Source organism: Littorina saxatilis, linkage group LG15, assembly GCF_037325665.1.
Source record: "Littorina saxatilis isolate snail1 linkage group LG15, US_GU_Lsax_2.0, whole genome shotgun sequence".
Lineage (NCBI taxonomy): Eukaryota > Metazoa > Mollusca > Gastropoda > Littorinimorpha > Littorinidae > Littorina > Littorina saxatilis.
The window spans coordinates 42,750,464-42,760,463 of record NC_090259.1 but is presented as its reverse complement, the minus strand read 5'-3'; the positions used below and the strand labels follow the sequence as shown (position 1 = coordinate 42,760,463).

Below are 10,000 nucleotides of genomic sequence, written 5' to 3'. Positions count from 1 at the left end.
TTCGCCGCTTCCCAGTTGGCCATTTTTCCCGTTTGGACTTGGCCGTTTCGTTTTTTGACTCACATGCGAAGCAAAAGTGAGTCTATGTACTCACCCGAGTCGTCCGTCCGGACGTCCGTCCGGAAAACTTTAACGTTAGATATTTCTTGGACACTATTCAGTCTATCAGTACCAAATTTGGCAAGATGGTGTATGATGACAAGGCCTCAAAAAACATACATAGCATCTTGACCTTGCTTCAAGGTCAAGGTCGCAGGGGCCATAAATGTTGTCTAAAAACAGCTATTTTTCACATTTTCCCCATTTTCTCTGAAGTTTTTGAGATTCAATACCTCACCTATATATGATATATAGGGCAAAGTAAGCCCCATCTTTTGATACCAGTTTGGTTTACCTTGCTTTAAGGTCAAGGTCACAGGAGCTCTTCAAAGTTGGATTGTATACATATTTTGAAGTGACCTTGACCCTGAACTATGGAAGATAACTGTTTCAAACTTAAAAATTATGTGGGGCACATGTTATGCTTTCATCATGAGACACATTTGGTCACAAATGATCAAGGTCAAGGTCACTTTGACCCTTATGAAATGTGACCAAAATAAGGTAGTGAACCACTAAAAGTGACCATATCTCATGGTAGAAAGAGCCAATAAGCACCATTGTACTTCCTATGTCTTGAATTAACAGCTTTGTGTTGCATGACCTTGGATGACCTTGACCTTGGGTCACATGTATTTTGGTAGGAAAAATGTGTAAAGCAGTTCTTAGTGTATGATGCCATTGCTAGGTTTAGTTACTTGACCTTGACCCTGAAGGTCAAGGTCATGTAAAGGTCAAGGTCAAGCATGTGAGTCGTATGGGCGTTGCCCTTCTTGTCTTAGTTTGCAGTGTCCCAGTTTGCTGTGCACAGTCAATTGACATTAGAAAACGAAGACGTCGCCATAGCACGCGCCCCCTTCACCATGCACATACGCAGGACTCCCCTGATTATTTTTTCTTCAAAATTTTAAAGAAAGTTCTCCATCCACCCCCTCCCCACTCACCTATTTCTCTTTCTGCACAAGCTGAACAAGAATCCTGAATGGACCAAACACGCAGACATCCTCGGGCCCTTAGAACCCCCCCCCCCCCCCCCACCTACCCGCAACCCACTGGACCCCCCCCCCCTCCAACCCCACACCCCCCTTCAGCCATCACCCACCTTCTTATCCCTAGGTTCCCCTTCTAGCATCTCTTCATCCTGAAGAACGGCCATTTAATTGGCCATGGCTTTTACCCGGGGCACGAAGGTACGGGGATATTTAGTTCCTACGGCACGCGACAATAGCCAAATGTCAGCTCCGGCAACACTGCTGCACGCCGCCTTCCCGGTCAATAACATGACACCTTATTCCGTTTAACTGTCTGTCAGGTTGTCTGTCTGTCTGTCTGTCTGTCTGTCTCTTTCTCTCTGAATCTCTCTCTGAATCTCTCTCTCTCTCTCTGTTTCACTGTGTGTCAGTTTTTTGGTCGGTCAGTCTGTTTTTTTGTCTGTCTGTCTGTCTGTCTGTCTGTCTGTCTGTCTGTCTGTCTGTCTGTCTGTCTGTCTCTCTCTCTCTCTCTCTCTCTCGTGTGTCAGGTTTTTTGTCGGTCAGTCTGTTTGTCTGTCTCTGTCACGATCGAGTGACAGAGACCAAGAAAGTGTCACTCAGTGGGGTGCCTGTTCTTGGTCGTGTATGATAGAAAGCGCCTGTGCGTGATATTGGGTTACAGCAGAGTTTGCTGACGGTTTTCAACGAGCACGGATGCTTTGTATCGCACGAGTTTTACAGTGGAGGTTTCTGCTGTCATAGCTAGGGCTGACGGTTTTTCGCTGACAGCGCACACGGGATTTTCACGGATTGAGTTTCTCGTGTCTTTTTCTGCTTGGGAGGCAGAATTGTGTATAGCTGGACTGGTTTTGTGACAAGGTCAGTCACGTGTATTTGGCTAGGTGGTCTGTCAGAGACTCAAGGACGGCACACTTGACACCCAGCGGCAGAAGGGGAAGGATCGTATACACAGTTTCTAGAGTATGATGGTTTTTCACCGAGTATTATATTCGGCACTCTAGGGGAACTTCCACGAGTTATTTCTTCTCTCTGCCACGTATTTTGCTGAGGACAAGTCGTCAACTTTCCTTCGTCGGCGATGGCTTTCGCATAAGGATTCGACAAGGGGTTCTGGACGGTTTTGGTCACTGTTGACGAACAGAGGCTGGTCCAGGGAGGAAGCGGACTTTGCTTCCATTGAGAGTACAATCATAGGCTTTTGAGGTAATAAATCATTATTTAACGCTGTTGATGAGTCTGTGTTGTGGAATGAAATACTCTCTGTTGTTCTTTCCAGGTTAGCGCATAATTTACTCTCTGTGACGCTAAAATACTAATCTGTATATGGTTTTTGCAGATAGGGAGAGAAGGACGGAAAATGGCTGTTTTGTTGTTGTAAAAAGTCCGTTTTGTGCAGGCCCACGTGCTCGATGAGATATTTAAAGATGACATGTTTTAAGGTGGTGGGTGAGGGGTAGCTGACATGTTTAGTGCACCGATGCTTTCTGTTTGCAGCCTTCGTTTCGCTTCGTTTCGTTCGCCTCGCTTCGTTACATTCCTGTAACATCTGCACGGCTGACTCTGGCGGGAACTGTTGAAGCTGCGCTAACCAGCGGACCGGCTAACCAGCGAACCGGCTAACCAGCGGACCGGCTAACCAGCGAACCGACTAACCAGCATACCGGCTAAGCAGCAGCAGCAGAGATAAAGCTAAGTGCACCATGTCGTACGCACCCCGTTGACCACCGTTGTCTTTTCGTATCTATGATTTCATTGGAGTAGTGACAACGTGGGGTGTGTGACACCTGCACGAACTAGAGCTTTTCGGACAGAACATTCGCATTTAACTATATTTACACGGGTTCAGCGTGTTCCTATAATTTTCTACATACTACTGGCATTTTGTCAGTGAACACTGGTTTTTTACGTGTTGAGAACGTAAAAGGAACATATTTTGAGTGAAGGCTCGAGGGAGGTGGAGAGTTTATACATAAACAGGCGTCTGAAACTTATACTTTTGTTGACTCTATTTAATTGTATGACTGCGAGAGTGGATCGTGGTGTGGTTAGTTAATTAGTAGTAATTAACCGGTTCATAATCACCTTAAGTGATATATTGAAACGTGACACATGGGGGCCAAGCCGGGATCTACTCAGTTAATTTCCAACTGATAAAGACCCACCAATTAAGGATAACTAAGAGCAGATAATCTCGTCAGTGCTCGACTTATTTTCTGCTTGGTGCTACCCTTTTTTGTATAGTTTTGATCATATACCACACCTTAAGCGATTCACATCTTGCAGGAAATGTAAATTGTAATTTGTGAGTTATTGTATGCGCTAACTGTGATTACTTCCCTTTCCTTTGTTTGTGAATCTTTGTTGTTGTACGTTCAGAGTTTTCCGTTGCAGAGAGCTGAGCGGGGTTAACGGATTTGTTGTTCGTTTTACTCAGTTTTCTCTACATTGTTGTTTCGCATTCTGTAACAGGTTACATTTCTACCGTCTTGTTTTACTTGGATTTTTCTCCATATTTTGACTTTGTTGGAATTTTGGGGGGGAAGGGTCCGAGGACTTCTGTCCTAACCAAGGCTGTGGGAGACACTCTGTTTCACCGCAAAAAGCAGCCGATAAAGTAGGCCACGGCTGTGGGAAACACTTTGTTTCACCGCAAAAAGCAGCCATAAAGTAGGCTACGCGATTTGTTCTACACCGTTTGGATTTTTCTTCTGCATTTTCTGGTTGCTGGATTTTTGTATCCACCGCTTTCATCACCGCGTGTTCTAGCTATAGCTGCGTTAGACTTACTTTTGTGATAAAGCTTTGCTAAACTAACCATGGCTACAGGGGGATCTCCTACGAAGAGATTAACTTTTGAGACTCCTGGTAGCGAGGAACAGACAGAGCGAGACGCACGCGTTAGAGCGCGTAGTTTGCTTAAGCGCAAGGAGTTAGAACGTAAGGAGGACATAGAGCGACAGACGAGAAAAGAAGAGCTTGACAGACAAGAACGACAGGCCGAACGGGACAGACAGGACAAGAAAGAGAAAGACGAACGTGACAGACAGGAAAAGAAAGACGAACGTGACAGACAAGAACGGAAAGAGAAAGATGAACGAGACAGACAAGAAAGGGAGCGACAGGCCGAACGACAGGCCGAACTTGACAGACAAGAAAGAGAGCGAGACAGACAGGAACGGAAAGAGAAAGAACAGGCTGAACTTGAGAGACAGGAACGACAGGCCGAACGACAGGCCGAACGTGACAGACAGGACAAACAGGCGGATCGCGAACTCCAGCTAGAACTAGCTAAGCTACAGGCAGAGAAGGGTACGCTTACTCAGGCTAGCGCGCCGACGTTTGTTGCCGACCGTACGAGACTGCCGACGTTCGACGATGACAAGGACGAGCTCGACGACTTTTTACGCCGGTTTGAGCGCATTGCATCCGACCAGAAGTGGGAAGAGGCCACGTGGGCTAGCCGCCTTAGCACCTGCTTGAAAGGACGCGCATTGCAGCTCTACAACGCTTTGGAGGACGACGAGGCGAGAGACTATCAGGCACTAAAGAAGGCGTTACTCCAGCGCTTCAACCTGACTGCTGAAGCCTACAGACGACGTCTGCGTAACAGCAAGAGACTGAGCGGCGAGCTGAGTCATCAGTTTGTGGCACGCCTTAATCTCTACCTGCGGCGCTGGGTGGAGATGGCCGAGAAGAACTGGACCGTCGACGACCTTGCCGACCTCATTGTCATGGAACAACTGATGTCCAGCCTGCGACCTGAGGTGGTGACCTTCGTGCAGGAGCACCAGCCAAAGACTACTCAGGAGGCAGCCGACTGGATCAGAGTACACGAGGACGCCCAGGCGATCTCCGGCAAATCTTCAGGCTCACGGCCGGGAAAATCGGGAAATTCAGGTTCTTCAGGACCCAAGGACGGGAAGGACGATCAGGGACACAAAGGATCAAGTTCCAGAACTGACATCCAGTGTTACTACTGCAACAAGCGGGGCCACGTGAAGAAGGACTGCCACAGGAGACAGGCTGACCAGAAGGGCGTACACTTTGTTGGCAGCGAGGAGTTAAGGGACGTCACGAGCTCATGCACAATTCCACAACTCTGCGTTCCGTGCTCCAGGAAACATTTCCAGCCCCACTGCAACGTCTACGTTAACGGAGTGAGGGGCGAAGGTCTGCGGGACACAGGGGCAGACATGATAGTGGTTCGGGCGAGTCTGGTTCCAGCTATGGCCTACACAGGAGACAGCATCAGGGTGAGAATGGCCGAGGCATCTCACGCTTACGATTTGAACACGGCAGTGATCAAGGTCGTAACACCGTTGTTCACGGGAACCATTGTGGCCGTCGTCATGGACGATCCTCCATGCGACTTGCTCATTGGGAACCGGGTTCAGTTTGTGGACGGCGTCACCAGGGAGGTTCCCGTTTATCGGTCTCCCGACGTCATTTCAGTGCTCACGCGGGCACAGGCGGAGCGAGAGGACAAACCTCTCAAACCCCTACCTGCTGCACGAGCTGCCCTGGGGAACGTGACCCCCGCGCTTCTCGCGAAGGCTCAGGATTCTGACCCGACCTTAGCTACTCCTCGGGGGCACGCGAAGTCGGGGAAGGTGAAGCTGAGCGGGAAGCATGGGAGGTCAAGGTTCCTCAGGGACAAGAAGTTGCTCTACCGGGAGTTCAGCAACCAAGAGGGTACATTCAAACAGGTTGTCGTGCCTCGCGAGTTTCGCGAGGGTGTCATGGCAACGGCACACGACTCGATTCTGGGAGGTCATCTTGGCACCAAGAAGACCACGGATCGTGTCTGGCGCCACTTTTACTGGCCAGGCATCTGCACGGATGTCCGACGTTTCTGTGCGTCCTGCGATAAGTGCCAGAAGGTGGTTGCCAAAGGAAGGGTGAGGAAGGTCCCCTTAGAGAAGATGCCGCTCATCGACGAACCCTTTCGTCGGGTGGCAGTGGACATCATCGGGCCCATCTTGCCTGCGTCTGAGGACGGAAACAGATACATTTTGACCATGGTGGACTACGCTACTCGATACCCAGAGGCGATCCCTCTGAAATCGATTGAAGCCACGCGAGTAGCTGAGGCTCTGGTTACTATGTGGTCCCGGCTGGGAATTCCATCAGAGGTACTCACCGACAGAGGCACGCAGTTCACGGGAGGAGTGATGGCGGAGGCAGCACGACTGCTATCACTGGAGCAGCACTTCACCACTCCTTACCATGCTCAGTGCAACGGACTGGTGGAAAGGTTCAATGGCACCTTGAAGACCATGCTGAGGAAACTAGCTCAGGAGAAACCACGCACGTGGGACAGGTACATCCCAGCATTGCTTTTTGCATACCGCGAGGTTCCTCAGGAGAGCTTGGGCTTTTCCCCATTCGAGCTGTTGTACGGCAGACAGGTACGCGGTCCCATGGCTATCCTGCGTCAGGCTTGGACAGACGAAGAAGCTGACGAGGAGGTGCAGACGACGGCGACCTACATCGTAGAACTCAGGAACAGGATTGAAGAGACCTGCAAATTGGCTCAAGAGAACCTGGGAAGAGCAGCACAGCGTTACGCGCGAGGATTCGACCGCAAGGCACGGCCGCGCAGCTTCAAGATTGGAGAACGGGTGTTGCTACTTCTACCTGTCAAACACAACAAGCTACAACTGCAGTGGCAAGGACCTTTTGAGGTGACAGCGAAAGTGGGCCAGAACGACTACAGGATCGTCATGAACGGGAAAGCACGCCTGTACCACGCCAACCTGCTGCGCGCCTACATAGAGAGGACTGCCTACGGGGAAAAGGACAAAGTGACAGAAGCAGTTGCTGTCGTGATGGACGAGACAACGGGAGAACAGGGAGGAGGACGTGTACCAGTTTGTCCGCTGGAGGCTAGTGAGGATCACACAGACGTGCACATCTCACCTGATCTTGGGGACGACCAGCAGGCGGACTTGCAAGAGATCCTGAAGGATGCAGCACGGGTCCTTACAGACATACCACTTCAGACGCATCTAGAGGAGTTTACCTTCGACTTGCTGGAGAAGCAGCCAGTGAGGACGAAGCAGTATCCCATGCCTCATGCCCAGAAGGAGGTGGTCAGGAAGGAAATCGCCGACATGACGAAGTTGGGCGTCATCGAGCCAGCGAACTCTCCCTACAGTTCACCAATTGTGCTTGTGAAGAAGAAGGATGGACGCGTCAGGTTCTGTGTCGACTACCGGAAGCTGAACAAGATTACGGCGTTTGACGCGGAACCCATGCCTGATGTGGACTACCTCTTCAGTCACTTGGCCAAGGCCAAGTACTTTTCCAAACTGGACCTCACCAAGGGGTACTGGCAAATCCCAGTTGCCGAGGAAGATCGCCCAAAGACTGCATTTACCACTCCATTCGGCCAGTTCCAGTGGACAGTCATGCCTTTTGGTCTACAGAATGCAGGTGCCGTCTTCACTCGCATGATGAGGAAACTTTTGGAACCTTTGAAGCGCGAGGACATCAGCAGTTTCATCGACGATGTGCTGATCGCGACAGAGACATGGACTGAACATCTCGACGCCCTGCGCGACGTGTTCGGAAGGTTGAAGGACGGAAATCTGGGAGCTAAACCGTCCAAGTGCTACTTGGGATTTCGGGAATTGTCTTTCCTGGGTCATGTTGTCGGCGAGGGATTGCTCGTTCCAGAGGACGACAAGATCCAGAAGATTCGGGAGGCGGAGCCACCGCGCACGAAGAAAGAAGTCAGGTCTTTCCTGGGCCTAGCCAGCTTCTACAGACGCTTCATCCCGCACTTTGCCGAAATCGCACTACCACTGACCAACCTTACCAAGAAACTACAACCGACCGTTGTAGTGTGGACTGAGGAATGCAGCTCCGCATTCAACACCCTGAAGAGGCGACTCACCAGTCAGCCTATTCTCCGACTACCAGACCTGAACAAGGACTTCGTGCTGAGGACAGACGCTTCAGGGAAGGGACTTGGGGCAGTGTTGCTTCAGGAGACAGAGGGGTTTTTGCACCCTGTTTGCTTCGCCAGCCGTAAGCTGACCTCGGCCGAGGCAGCGTATGCAACGGTTGAACGCGAGTGTCTCGCCATTGTCTGGGGCATCCAGAAGTTCGAAGCGTACCTGTACGGACGACCTTTCTGTCTGGAGACGGACCATCAACCTCTGCAATATCTTCAGGTTGCAAGGTTGGCAAACGCCAGACTTATGCGCTGGGCGTTGATTCTCCAACCGTACCAATTCACGGTACGCGTCATACCGGGCGCCAACAATGTTGGAGCTGACTTTCTCTCTCGGGCTGTAGAGGAGAACATGACTGTGAGCGAAACCGAGGTTTCGTCTTGAAGAGGGGAGGTGTGTCACGATCGGGTGACAGAGACCAAGAAAGTGTCACTCAGTGGGGTGCCTGTTCTTGGTCGTGTATGATAGAAAGCGCCTGTGCGTGATATTGGGTTACAGCAGAGTTTGCTGACGGTTTTCAACGAGCACGGATGCTTTGTATCGCACGAGTTTTACAGTGGAGGTTTCTGCTGTCATAGCTAGGGCTGACGGTTTTTCGCTGACAGCGCACACGGGATTTTCACGGATTGAGTTTCTCGTGTCTTTTTCTGCTTGGGAGGCAGAATTGTGTATAGCTGGACTGGTTTTGTGACAAGGTCAGTCACGTGTATTTGGCTAGGTGGTCTGTCAGAGACTCAAGGACGGCACACTTGACACCCAGCGGCAGAAGGGGAAGGATCGTATACACAGTTTCTAGAGTATGATGGTTTTTCACCGAGTATTATATTCGGCACTCTAGGGGAACTTCCACGAGTTATTTCTTCTCTCTGCCACGTATTTTGCTGAGGACAAGTCGTCAACTTTCCTTCGTCGGCGATGGCTTTCGCATAAGGATTCGACAAGGGGTTCTGGACGTTTTTGGTCACTGTTGACGAACAGAGGCTGGTCCAGGGAGGAAGCGGACTTTGCTTCCATTGAGAGTACAATCATAGGCTTTTGAGGTAATAAATCATTATTTAACGCTGTTGATGAGTCTGTGTTGTGGAATGAAATACTCTCTGTTGTTCTTTCCAGGTTAGCGCATAATTTACTCTCTGTGACGCTAAAATACTAATCTGTATATGGTTTTTGCAGATAGGGAGAGAAGGACGGAAAATGGCTGTTTTGTTGTTGTAAAAAGTCCGTTTTGTGCAGGCCCACGTGCTCGATGAGATATTTAAAGATGACATGTTTTAAGGTGGTGGGTGAGGGGTAGCTGACATGTTTAGTGCACCGATGCTTTCTGTTTGCAGCCTTCGTTTCGCTTCGTTTCGTTCGCCTCGCTTCGTTACATTCCTGTAACATCTGCACGGCTGACTCTGGCGGGAACTGTTGAAGCTGCGCTAACCAGCGGACCGGCTAACCAGCGAACCGGCTAACCAGCGGACCGGCTAACCAGCGAACCGACTAACCAGCATACCGGCTAAGCAGCAGCAGCAGAGATAAAGCTAAGTGCACCATGTCGTACGCACCCCGTTGACCACCGTTGTCTTTTCGTATCTATGATTTCATTGGAGTAGTGACAACGTGGGGTGTGTGACACCTGCACGAACTAGAGCTTTTCGAACAGAACATTCGCATTTAACTATATTTACACGGGTTCAGCGTGTTACTATAATTTTCTACATACTACTGGCATTTTGTCAGTGAACACTGGTTTTTTACGTGTTGAGAACGTAAAAGGAACATATTTTGAGTGAAGGCTCGAGGGAGGTGGAGAGTTTATACATAAACAGGCGTCTGAAACTTATACTTTTGTTGACTCTATTTAATTGTATGACTGCGAGAGTGGATCGTGGTGTGGTTAGTTAATTAGTAGTAATTAACCGGTTCATAATCACCTTAAGTGATATATTGAAACGTGACAGTCTC

At 49.8% G+C, this 10,000-nt stretch overlaps 1 protein-coding gene across 1 annotated transcript in view; it reads right to left on the bottom strand.

The window, feature by feature from the left end:
* The window catches only part of LOC138949384 (uncharacterized), a 195,064-nt gene that overhangs the window by 183,314 nt on the left and 1,750 nt on the right, over positions 1-10,000 (bottom strand). The gene's annotated exons all lie outside the window — the stretch shown is intronic.